The sequence below is a fragment of the Paroedura picta genome, chromosome 1 (genome assembly GCF_049243985.1).
Source record: "Paroedura picta isolate Pp20150507F chromosome 1, Ppicta_v3.0, whole genome shotgun sequence".
Classification (NCBI taxonomy): domain Eukaryota; kingdom Metazoa; phylum Chordata; class Lepidosauria; order Squamata; family Gekkonidae; genus Paroedura; species Paroedura picta.
In genome coordinates, this window is record NC_135369.1 from 180665171 (window position 1) to 180677292 (window position 12122).

The 12122-nt window shown below is 45.2% G+C and overlaps 1 protein-coding gene across 2 annotated transcripts in view; it reads left to right on the forward strand.

Moving 5' to 3' along the window:
• Positions 1–12122, forward strand: part of MYO16 (myosin XVI) — a 167649-nt gene that overhangs the window by 11804 nt on the left and 143723 nt on the right. Inside the window, exon 1 of one of the 2 annotated variants that reach the window (XM_077314418.1) lies at positions 4732–4781. The exons of the other annotated variant lie outside the window; for it this stretch is intronic. The gene's annotated coding sequence lies outside the window, so the exon portion shown is untranslated. Of the gene's footprint in view, positions 1–4731; positions 4782–12122 lie in introns of those variants that run through there. 2 annotated transcript variants of the gene reach the window in all.

Here is a 12122-nt window from a genome sequence, read left to right on the forward strand (position 1 = left end):
CCTTTTCTCCAGGCTGAACATTCCCAAGTCCCTCAACCTATCTTCATAGGGCTTGGTCCCTTGGCCCCAGATTATCCTCGTCGCTCTCCTCTGTACCCTTTCAATTTTATCTACGTCCTTCTTGAAGTGAGGCCTCCAGAACTGCACACAGTTCTGTACATTTGCTGTGAACTCTTAAGCATTTCTGCTACAGAAGCGTCAGTCTGCATCAAATGAAAGGCTGTGGTTTGAGTGAGACTTTAGAGACCACTGAAATGCTAATTGCAGCCCACTGAAATAACCTTTTAACTTACATTAGTTTATTAAATGTAGTTTGTGCAGCATGCATATTTATTTGTTTGTTTGTTTCTATTTATATACCACCCTCCCCAGAGAAATACATTAAATCCGTTTCAGTCTACAAAATACCCTTACTTGGCTTCATTGCCAGTGGAGATTGGTGCATCTGCCTCTCTCAGCAGAAGATTAAAAAATAAAAAATTAAGTTGCCAGCAGTGTGTAGTGGTTAAGAGTGGCAGACTCCAATCTGAAGAACCGGGTTTGATTTCCTGCAGCCAGCTGGGTGATCTTGGGCTAGTCACAGTTTGCTTAGAACTGTTCTCACAGAGCAGTTCTGTCAGAGCTCTTTCAGCCCTGCCTACCTCACATGGTGTCTGTTGTGGGGAGAGGAAAAGAAAAGTGTTTGTAAGCTGCTTTGGGACCCCCTTCAGGAAGAATCATAAAGTTGGAAGGGACCTCCAGGGTCTAATCCAACCCCCTGCAGAATGCAAGAAATTCACCCACGTTGACTCCAATTCCTTGCCCAGATGATGTCTGCCCCCCAAAAAAACTCAAAAACCCTGGCCATACATGTACATACAACAACACATGTAAGATTTCCAAACAGGGACAAATAAATAACAATGGTAGTACCTTATGTAATACAAGCAGGGCCATTCCGCACAGAAAAAAGAGCAGTGATAGGCCAGCACAATGGCTTAACGCTAACATTCCCCGTGCCTCTGGGAATTCCCCACCTGCTGGCTCCTCTGCCTCCCTCTAGCGCGTCTTGCCACTCAGCACACCTCCTTGAAATGGCGGACGAGGGGAACACGCTAGCCACGCTCCTCTCTTCCTCCTGTCAATCCAGACAGGTGGCCAATCACCTTCCTCGCTCTTTTAAAGGGACCATGATGCCCGCTATTTTTCTTTTAAGACCTATTAGTTTACATGAATATGCCTTAATTCATGGATGTATTGGGCTCCTTTCACTGTAATCCCTCTTGAAATCTGGTGCCTTGAAGCTGAAAAAAAATTGGGGGGAGAGATTTGTTCTTTTGTTTGTTTGTTTTGGGTAGGGAACAGGCATGCTTACTGGGCAGATTGGTGGAGAAATAGAATGGCCTGTTTCAAGTGAACTGGACAGCTGTGTTTATGTACCTTCTTATTATGTGTTCTATTTTGTATTACTATGTTTTAAGATGTTTTAATTCCTGGTTTTAATGGATGTTTTGCATCATCTTGTGCTGGTCTATGCCCGTAATAAATCTAAACTAAACTGGTGTGGAACGGTCTTCATCAGGGAGAGGTTTGTCCTTGAAATAATTGGCAAAAGTTTTGCAATGTCCACAATCTTTGAAGGCTCCTTCCCACTCAGCATCATTCTCACTACTAGATGTTTCTCTTCAGCACACCTGTATTTCTGTTTCTCCATATAGTCCCCCAAGGTAATGATGGGACATCTGAAATGTGGGGCAGCTGAATAATAGGTATGGGGTGTATCTGGGACATTGCATCCACGCAGACAAATTTTTTCACTTCACAGAATTTGAAGGAAACGACCCCTTGATGAATTAGAAGGGAAAATACTTAAACAAGCTAGAAGGAAAGCCCTTTTAAGAGGATAATCATCTAATACTTGCAGGTGTCATGGCATTGACTTGTATGACCAGGACATAGCCCAATGCCTGGGGAAACAAATCCTATAAATTGATGAGCCTCTTGTTTGAATACCACAGTCTTCTAATCCTTGTGTTATCAATCTTCTAACCTTTGTGTACACTCATCTTAATTGGCTAGAGTTGCTATGTCTAGTCCTCAGCGGCAAAGTTTGCAAGAAATTATTTCATTAAAGCCCTTAGAATCTCCTAACAAATTAGAAAATAAAGATAGAGGGGGCAGGTGAAAATGGATTTTTAGCTGGTATTTAAATGTGCACAACCAAGCTCTGGTTTCTAGGGTCTGTTGACCTAGTTCAGTTATGAGCGTATAGTTTGCAACACAGCTGGGGCCATCCGATAGTAGCCTAAAAAAGGCCAATTGACCGTTTTCTAAATCCTTGCTGAATGCACCAATCCAAATTGGGATTCGAAAAAGCATTTGGGGGGTCATTTTTGCTGCATAGATTTTCATTGCAGCAGAGAAATTCCTATTTCCCTTCTGATGGAAACATCCACCCTCCAAAGCAGCCATTTTCTCTGGGGGAACTGATCTCTGTTGCCTGGAGATGAGTTGTAAAACCAAGGGATCCTCAGACCCCAACCGGGGACTGGCATCCCCATCTTTGTCCTGTGCCTGAGGTCATACTACCAGCAGCAGCCTACTGGACTCTGAAGCAAAGTCAGTGTGTGTGTGTGTATATGCACGCACCATGTGTCAGCCTGGAATTGTTGGAATTGGTTTTCAGTTCAGGAATAAGCTTAAATATTTAATTCTTCTGTGAGGGAAAACTGCAATATCTGAGCAATATCGATGCCTTTGTACTGGGAACGAGCAGGCTTCAGTTGCAACTGGTGCCTCCTCTTTGCAAAGCGACAATAGCGGTCGGAACCTTTGTCTGGAAGAGGCCACGGTGTTGCTAAATCAACTGTGGAGATGCCAGGGTGATATGGATGGACTGGCCATATTATTTCCCCATATATCTGCAAGTAAAAAGGGAACACATTTGCAGGAGGGGAGGTGGAGCCCACATGGCAGAGCTGCTGGGAGTGTGGCTGTTACAGGGTATCAGCTGGGCACATCCCAATCCTCCTTCAATAGTGGGGTGGAGTGCAGAATGGGGAAAATAATCAGGCAGCAATGCATGGGGAACCCGCCAGAAAACTTCAGTGCAGAAATGACCTAGGTCCACATGCCATGGGAAGTTCTGGAGCTTTCTGTTCCTTCCCTTGTGACATGTACTTGGGTGGGGAGGCAGGTGTGGTTGTAGTTCTGTAAAGCAGCTGAGCAATGTCATATCTGACTGAGATGGGTTCAAGGAGTATGCCACTCCAAGGCTGGTGGATATTGGTGATGTCATGATTGACTCCAGTACATGCTCTCTGCTGTAATCTGGAGAACCAGGTGAGATTCCCCTCTCCTCCACATGCAGCTGGGTGACCTTGGACCAGTTACAGTTCTCTAACAACCAACTTGGTATAGCAGTTAAGAGTGGTGGCTTCTAACCTGGCAAATCTGGTTAGATTCCCCACTCTTCCACATGCAGCCAGCTGGGTGACCTCAGGCTCATCACAGCCCTGATAGTGCTGTTCTGACTGAGCCGAAATATCAAGGTTCTCTCAGCCTAACCTACCTCACAAGGTATCTGTTGTGAGGAACGGAAAGGGAAGGGGGTTGTAAGCCACTTTGAGACTCCTTCTGGTAGAGAAAAGCAGGGTATAAAAACCGACTCTTCTTTCCTCAGCCCAATCTACCTCACAGGGTGTCCATTGTGGAAAGAGGACATTGGAAAGTGGAAAAGCCACTTTGAGACTCATGAAGCCTGTTGGTTTGACCTTGGGCCAATCAGGGTGCCTTCAGAGCTCTCTCAGACTCACCTACCTCACAGGGTGTCTGCTGCAGGCAGAAGAAGGGTATGCAGCTGTAAGCCACTTTGAGATTCATGAGGCCTGCTGAGTGACCTTGGGCCAGTCACAGTTCTCTCAGAGCTCTCTCAGCTTCACCTACCTCACAGGATGTCCATTGTGAGGAGAGGGAGAGGAAGAGGAAGTGATTGAAAGCCACTTGGATTCCAATTCCACATGGTGGTGGCTGTGCTGAGCTGCCGCTGAGAGTTTGCGGCAAGGCCATGTACCCTCCGTTTCCTGAATCCCCATGATGGAGGTGGCCAAAGTGGAATGGTTCCGTCCCATGGGGGGGGGATATATATATATTTTTTTCTGTCCCCTCCAGGATGGATCTTCAATTGGATAGGCCTGGTTGGCCCCTGCAGCAGACTGGGTAATACGGAAATTTTAGGCAAAAGGGGGCCTAAAATGCACCAGGCCAGGGATGGGGCCGGACCGGTGCTGACATCGTGTCGCAGCGGCGAGTAGCCCTGCTGCTATACAGACGCTGGCCTGGGCTTTTCTGCCCATGCGGAATTGGTCTGAGACACCATTGGGTAGTAAAAAGTGGGGTACAAAAAATCTGTTCTTCCTCCTCTTCTCCCTCCCTTTTGTATAGCTCTGAGACTTTATATCACCATTTCTTTTCTCTATTCGGACAGGTCACCACCTCACTGTTCTAGCTAGCACAGCGGCCCAGTATCTGAGACTTAGGACTGAAAGGTCATTGCAGGTGGCATCAATTGCTGTTTAAATATATTTGTGTGCATATGTACAGCGGGTAACCCTTGCCCATATGCTCGGAGGTAAACAGCATTGCTCGGCTGACACGTGACCATGTTGCGAGGTTGCCATGGCGATGTCAAACCAATGAATAAAACACCTCTCAGGAAATGCAAGGTGGGCATGTGTGAAATTGATTCACGAGCAAGCAGAGGAGGATTCGTGGGGCTCCAGTGTGTCGCGACAGAATACCCGGTAGGAAATTCTATTTCTCTTTTCATATTCTCCCTTTATGATTCCTCCCGTTCGCATTGGACTGAAGGGAGTTGGTTCTTTCCAAAGTGCTCTGGGGATAAATGGTCTACCAAAGACTTTCTTTTCCGTAACTTATTTTTCCCCAGCTAATAACGGCAGAGGCATGGCTGCCTATTTAAGAAATGCAGACCTTTGTCAAAGGGCGCCTCCCAACGTATGGGAGATGAACAAGGAGAGAGGGGGCTGTTTTGCTGCTGAAAGCAGGTATTTCTGGAAACGGGCCTTGCAGAGTTATTAATAGACGTCAGCCGTCGATGTGCTTGTTTGAAGAAAGGAGAGGAGGAAAGATGCGAGGGGAAAAAAGCCAATCGGAAGATCGTCTCCTCCCCCGGCAGCTTTTTATATTTCGGTTCGTCTTTGAGCGGCTGTGCATTTCCAGAGGGAAACAGTTGCAAACGTGGGACTGAAGGAATACCATGGTCCAAAAGAATAGATTCAAATGGGTAGCCGTGTTGGTCTGAAGTAGCACAATAAAATCAGAGTCCGGTAGGACCTTTAAGTCCAACAAAGATTGATTCAAGGCGAGAGCTTTCGAGTGCAAGCACTCGAAAGCTCACGCCTTGAATAAATCTTTGTTGGTCTTAAAGATCCTACTGGACTCTGATTTGATTGTGTTCAAAAGGGCTCTCTCGTGATTCAGGGGATGGATCTGTTTAACAAGCATATTTATTTGCTTGTGTGTCGTAGTTGCTCAGGCAGGCTGAGACCCTCCCCCCTTTCTCGTGATGCAGTTCCCGACGTCTTGCTTGCTCATAAATTGTGACATTGTTGAGCCATCTGGCTTTCCTAAGGGTTCTGGCAGGGCAGTGCGAAAACCTGACCCAAAATAAAGGTTTCCTTCCATGACACTCAAGTTGAACAGCGTGAGATTTATTTATGAGAAGATATTTGATTGGTTTCATAACCGTTCACTTGAGGGTGAAATGTTGGTTGACATCCATTTGTATGGACTTTGATACATTCTCTTATTCACCCATTTTGGCAAAACCGAAAAGAATGCGGAACGAGCCTTCTAATAGAGAAATCAGAATTGTTTTTTTTTTATAGGTCTCAGAGAGGCATGTTCTGGCAACTGTTTTTTTTTAATTGTGTGTTGATGAGAAAGTGCTCTCAAAGAGAAGTGGTGGGATAATTTTATTTGTGCTGCTGCTTTCAGCTGTGTTCCTTTTAGAAGAAGAAGAAGAAGAGTTGGTTCTTATATGCCGCTTTTCTCTACCCGAAGGAGGCTCAAAGCGGCTTACAGTCGCCTTCCCTTTCCTCTCCCCACAACAGACACCCTGTGGGGTAGGTGAGGCTGAGAGAGCACTGATATCACTGCCCGGTCAGAACAGCTCTATCAGTGCTGTGGCGAGCCCAAGGTCACCCAGCTGGTTGCATATGGGGGAATGCAGAATCGAACCCGGCATGCCAGATTAGAAGTCCGCACTCCTAACCACTACACCAAACTGGCTCTCTTTTATGGAAGGTATTCTTCCATATTCCAAATTTTCTTAAGCTTCTTCCATGAAAAAGAGCCAACATGGTGTAGGGGTCAAGAGCACTCTAATCTGGAGAATGGGGGTTGAATCTCACTCCTCCTCCACATGGAGCCTGCTGGGTGACCTGGGACCAGTCCCAGGAGATTCTCAGCCCCGCCTACCTCACAGGGTGCCTGTTGTGGGGGAAGAAGGGAAGGAGACTGAAAGCTGATCTAAGACTCCATAAGGGACAGAAAAGTGGGGTATAAAACATCTTCCTTAAATTTGCACAGATTTTTTTAAAATTTAAATCTCTTTTAACCAACAGCCAATCTTTCTCATGCCCAGGCAGTGGCTAAAGCCACCTTTCTAAACTTTTTTACTGTTGCGAAACCCCAGAAACATTGTTCAGGCTTCCAGAAACCACAGAAGTGGCACAATCCTGCAGAATGTGGTTGGAAAGCATAACTGCAGCCACGCCCACCCAGAGCCCCTCCCTTTCCCACCCTCTCCTGGCCCATCATTGGCCATTCTGGGAGCGGGGGGGGGGGGGGAGGGAAGGATCAATGTGACCATATATGGTCATATTACCCAATAAATGTTTAACAAATGTTAAAAATACATTAAACATTTATTAACTCCCACCTATGCAGGAAACCTTTCCAGAGCTGTCAAGAAACCCCAGGGTTTCATAAAACCCTGGTTTTTGAAAGTCTGGGTTACAGTCCACAAGGCACCTGCGGATTCTTCTTTACCACCACCACTGCTGTGCCTGGCAGGAAAAAAAATTAGAAAAGGAGTCTAAAGATCTCCTGGAATTACAACCAGTCTCCAGACAATACAGATCAATTTACTTCAAGAAAAAGTGGGTTTTGTCTGGATGTGATGTAGCTAGATGTCTTTAATTAATTAATTAATTAATTTTTATATACTGCCCTCCCTTTCATCTCATGGCAGTTCTGCTCCTGACAGACCTAGAGGCTGGATGGACAAGAGAGGGCACATGGCATGCCTATGTAGAATAATGAATATTTCTATCAAGGGCTAGCAGTTCAAAACCTTGACAAGCAGGTAAATTTTACCCCTTGGTAGAATGGATGGGGATGCCCACAATGGTTACTTTATAACAGTTTTCGTATGGAATGGGAGCCAATACAGAAAGTCTTCCTGCTGCAATGATACAATCAAGTTTAGGATTCTCACTAAACAAGCAAATAGACAAGTAATAAAGTAATAAAGCGGCAAGCAAGTTAAAACTGGCAAACCTTTTACATACCTGTGATCTCTGCACCTCATTTCTCCAAAAACCTGAAGAGTACATCTCTCAGCCCCAAAGGGAATATAAAACAGTGTGTTATAGAATCACAGAGTTGGAAGGGACATCCAGGACCATCTAGTCCAACCCCTGCACAATGCAGGAACTCAAAGCTACCTGCCCACCCACAATGACCCCAATTTCATGCCCAAATGATCTCTCTCCCTACCAAAAACCTCCAGAATCCAGCCTGGCCTGGAGGGAATTCATCTACCACCCCACAGCGGCACTTAGCAATTCCCTGGGTCTGCAAGGAAGAGCCACAAGAGACAAACGCTGGCACATCCCTTCCCGCCCACTCACTCACAATCTGCCTAAGTGCATAAAATCAGCATTTCTGCCCTATGACCATCTAGCCTTTGCTTAAAAACTTCTTTCTTAAAGTGTATGAGAGAATACAGGTTGCAGCAGAGTGGGGGCTGTTTGAATGTTGTTGGGTTGTTTTTGGTCTGTTTCTTGCCTGGGTGGTGGGGGACTGTAGTTAATCGCAGTTTGGCTACTAGCTCTACCCTCTGCTGGGTGGGCCTTCTTGGAGGGCAATTGGGAGCTGTGGGAAAGGTGTCTCACCAGTTAGAGGAGAACCTAAGACAATAGGACAGTGGATGGAAGAACATTACCCAAATATATCAAGAAATAAGGAGATGTTCTACCTCTCTAATTCTCAGAAATCGTTTCTAGGATCTGGCTCTAGATAGTGACTCCGGACCGCAGGAACAAGGGCTATTCCTCCAACTCCCCTGAAGCTCAGAAGATGTTTCACAGGCCCCTGTGGATGTGAGGACTACCTCTTCTGCTCTCCAATGTGTTAGGGCTAGGAGATTTGTGTGGGTAATTGGGGATTCCCTATTGAGAGGATTAGAAGCCAAAGTGTGTCAACTCGACTTGCTGTCTCGCAAGAATCAAGGATGACACAGAAAGGGTGGAAATAGTTGCAAAGCCCAAGGACAGATATCCCTTCCTGCTCATTCAGGTGGAAACAAATAATATTTCCCAGTGCAGTGTGGAGCATATGAAGCAAGGCTATGTGGCCTTGGGAGGAAAGGTGAAGGATCTGGGACTGCAGGTTGTGTATCCATTGGTTCTTCTGTTAACGGCCAAGGCTTAGGAAGAGAGAGAAAAACAATGCAGATAAATGAATGGCTATGTCACTGGTGTCATTGGGAAAGGTTTGGGTTTTTGGACCATGGATGAGGTTCGCCACAGCACTGATAAAACTGTTCTGACCGGGCAGTGATATCAGCACTCTCTCAGCCTCACCCACCCTACAGGGTGTCTGTTGTGGGGAGAGGAAAGGGAAGACGACTGTAAGCCGCTTTGAGCCTCCTTCGGGTAGGGAAAAGCGGCATACAAGAACCAACTCTTCTTCTTCTTCTTCTTCTTCTTCTATCGGAAGATGGTTTGCACCTCACGATGGTGGGCAAAAAAGTTGTTGTACTCTATTGATTAAAGCACAATTCTGTGTCACGCCATGTCAATATTAGCAGTCTGCTGCAATAACAGTGGGTGGCTTAATTCAAGTTTATTTTATTTATCTATTTGATGATGTGATTTATATACTGCCCTATCCAGCAATCTGGCTCAGGTAACCATAGCATGACTAAGCAAGTATCAATTTCCTCACAGAAATCTCTAGCATGTTCCTCTGCATCGAAAGTTCATTCATTTGTAGAAAAGGAGGGACAAACCATAAACTGTCAGGGTGGATAAAAATTCAGGTTGGCTGTCGGAACTGTTCTTCTTTCCCTGTTGGAACTGATTTTTATATCAAGCCTCCATTGATGGATCACCTCACAAACTCCTCTCTGACAAGACTTTAAAAGCATTTACTGCCAGTTCTCAAAAAGATTAGTCAACTGACCTGGAGAACTTCAGGTTTTCCCATGTGCCACCTAAGCCATTATGACCATTCAGCTTTGACTTTCGGAAGATCATTCTCCAAAAATATATATTGGTCCCTAAGGTGCTACTGGACTCAAATCTAGCAAGTCTATTCATGGTTCATTTCGACAGGTGAAAACAGCAGTGGCTAGAGAAGAAAAGCTATCACAGTGAGTAATTCCATATCTTTGGAATAATCTTCCTGAAAGAATGAACCTCAGATAAAAGGTACACAGTCTACCTTTTCTGCATGGTACCTACCGAATAAGCCTTTTATGGCTATCCATTGCCTTGTAAGTTTTTAACTGTTATTAGGATTGATTAGAAAACTGATTAACGGTTATAAGAAAAGATAACGTGCTCTAGATCAGCCTTGTCTCAGCTTTTTTACTGTTGAGAAACCCTTGCAACATTCTTTAGGCTTCAAGAGAGCCACTTTAATGTAGTGGTTAGGAGTGCGGACTTCTAATCTGGCATGCCGGGTTCGATTCTGCACTCCTCCACATGCAACCAGCTGGGTGACCTTGGGCTCGCCACGGCACTGAGAAAACTGTTCTGACCGAGCAGCGATATCAGTGCTCACTCAGCCTCACCCACCACACAGGGTGTTCGTTGTGGGGAGAGGAAAGGGAAGGCGACTGTAACCCGCTTTGAACCTCCTTCGGGTAGGGAAAAGTAGCATATAAGAACCAACTTCTTCTTCTTCTTCTTCTTCTTCTTCTTCTTCTTGAAACCCCAGAAGTGGCATGATCATGCAGAATATGGTTGGGAAGCAGAGCTGTGGACACACCCACATGGGGCCCCTTTCCTTCCCACCCCCTCCAGGCCCATCATTGTCCATTTTGGGAGGAGGGGTGGATTGACATGACCTTATATAGTCATATCACCCAATAAATGTTTAACATTAAAAAAAAATTAATTAACTCCCATCTCATTTGGGAAACCTTTCCAGGCCCTTCAAGAAACCTTAGGGTTCCACGAACCCTGTTCTGGCCCGCTGTGGAAGTAGGAATGGGATGCTTTCCTTGCTCTCTTTCATCTTTCTCTTATGTTGGCCACCAGACCTTTCTCGAAATTTCCTTCAGGAACTTCTGTCTTCACTAGAGATGGAAGGACCAGAAGATATCAATACTTTAGGGTTCTTTAATGTTTGAGGTGATGTGACCTGCTTTCTCCCTCCTTGAGTTAATCCCGTCCCCAATCAATTGCAGGTGATTTTTTTTACCCTAAAAAGAATCAGAAGACCTTTATTGTCATACAAAAAAGATGACAGAAAAAAAACATTATAAAGCATTAACTGTTCTATAATTACTTCATAGCCAGCTGTACAAACTTGGCAACAGAATCAATAGCTTGAGAGTTTTATTTCCTAGTAGGAAAATGAGCTTAGTCTCAACATCAGGTCCATGTTCTTTAGAAAAAAGTGGGTCTACTCTACGCCCACAAATGACAGAGTGGACTAGAGGTGGGCATGGACCTGTAAAAAGGAAGTTTGTGCAATTTGTGGGGGGTCGTGGGTTGGGGGGGGGCATTACGAACCCAATGCGCTCCCTGGGTACTAGATGAGGTGTTCTGACTTCCCACCTCTCTACCTACCAATGTAACCAACTTTCTACCTGCCCATCTACTCAACTTTCTACCTACCCACCCAACTATCTACCTACCTACCTAACCAACTTTATGCCTGCCTACCTAACCAACTATTTACCTACCCACCTATATCACCTGCTGAGCACAACTACCTACTAGCACCGGACCAATGGCTCAGGGAGTGCGGTGGCAGCTACAGCACATCCCAGCCCCTCCAACCTTGTGGACCCTCCTGGTCATCCCCTGCTCCACAGGTACACCCTCCAAATCCATTGTGAAGAGGACACAGTGGATCCCCTCTCCCCAGGAGTAGTTGTGATAAACTCCGGGGCACAAGTGGCAGTTGGGTAGCCAAGCAAAGGGAGGGATGCCTGACCATCTCCAGGTGGCAAGGCGTGGGCGGGTATGTTTTTGGCCTCTCATTCCTTTGGGAGGGGGCAGCCATGGCTTAACCCTAACACCATCCTCCCCACAGTAGGGCCTTTTTGAAAATCTCCCTCCGAGAACAACAGAGAGGAGTACATTCACTCTTGTTAGTATAAATGCTTGCTGCAATGGGGTGGGGGAGCTGTTAATTTTTTTGATCCTAGTTATTATAATGGGTTATGCTTCTTTAAACTTAAAAAAACTGACTGGTTTGAGATGCATTTTTAAAACTGATAAAACACACGTTCCTTTCTATGTAGTATTTTAAATGTCCTTTCCACTTCCTGGATGCGTGAATGGGCTAGCATTATTCTTTGTTGTTTTAATTTTCTTCCTTTGGGGGAGATTAGTAGAAAGAATATGAATCTTCTTTCAAAAATGTTCTTCTTGATGGTTTGCTAATAAATGAAAGTATGTCGGTGGGGACCAAATTATAGTCCCTTATTAGTTGTTGGTTACAAATTGCATAACAAGATCACACAACATTAAGAAATAGCACAAATGAATGGTCATAAAGCTTAAAGGCGGAAAAGGGGAATTATTCAAAGTTATTGGCAATTAGTTCCTGGAATTTCATGACACCTAGGAGATACCTAGCTACTGGATGCATGATAG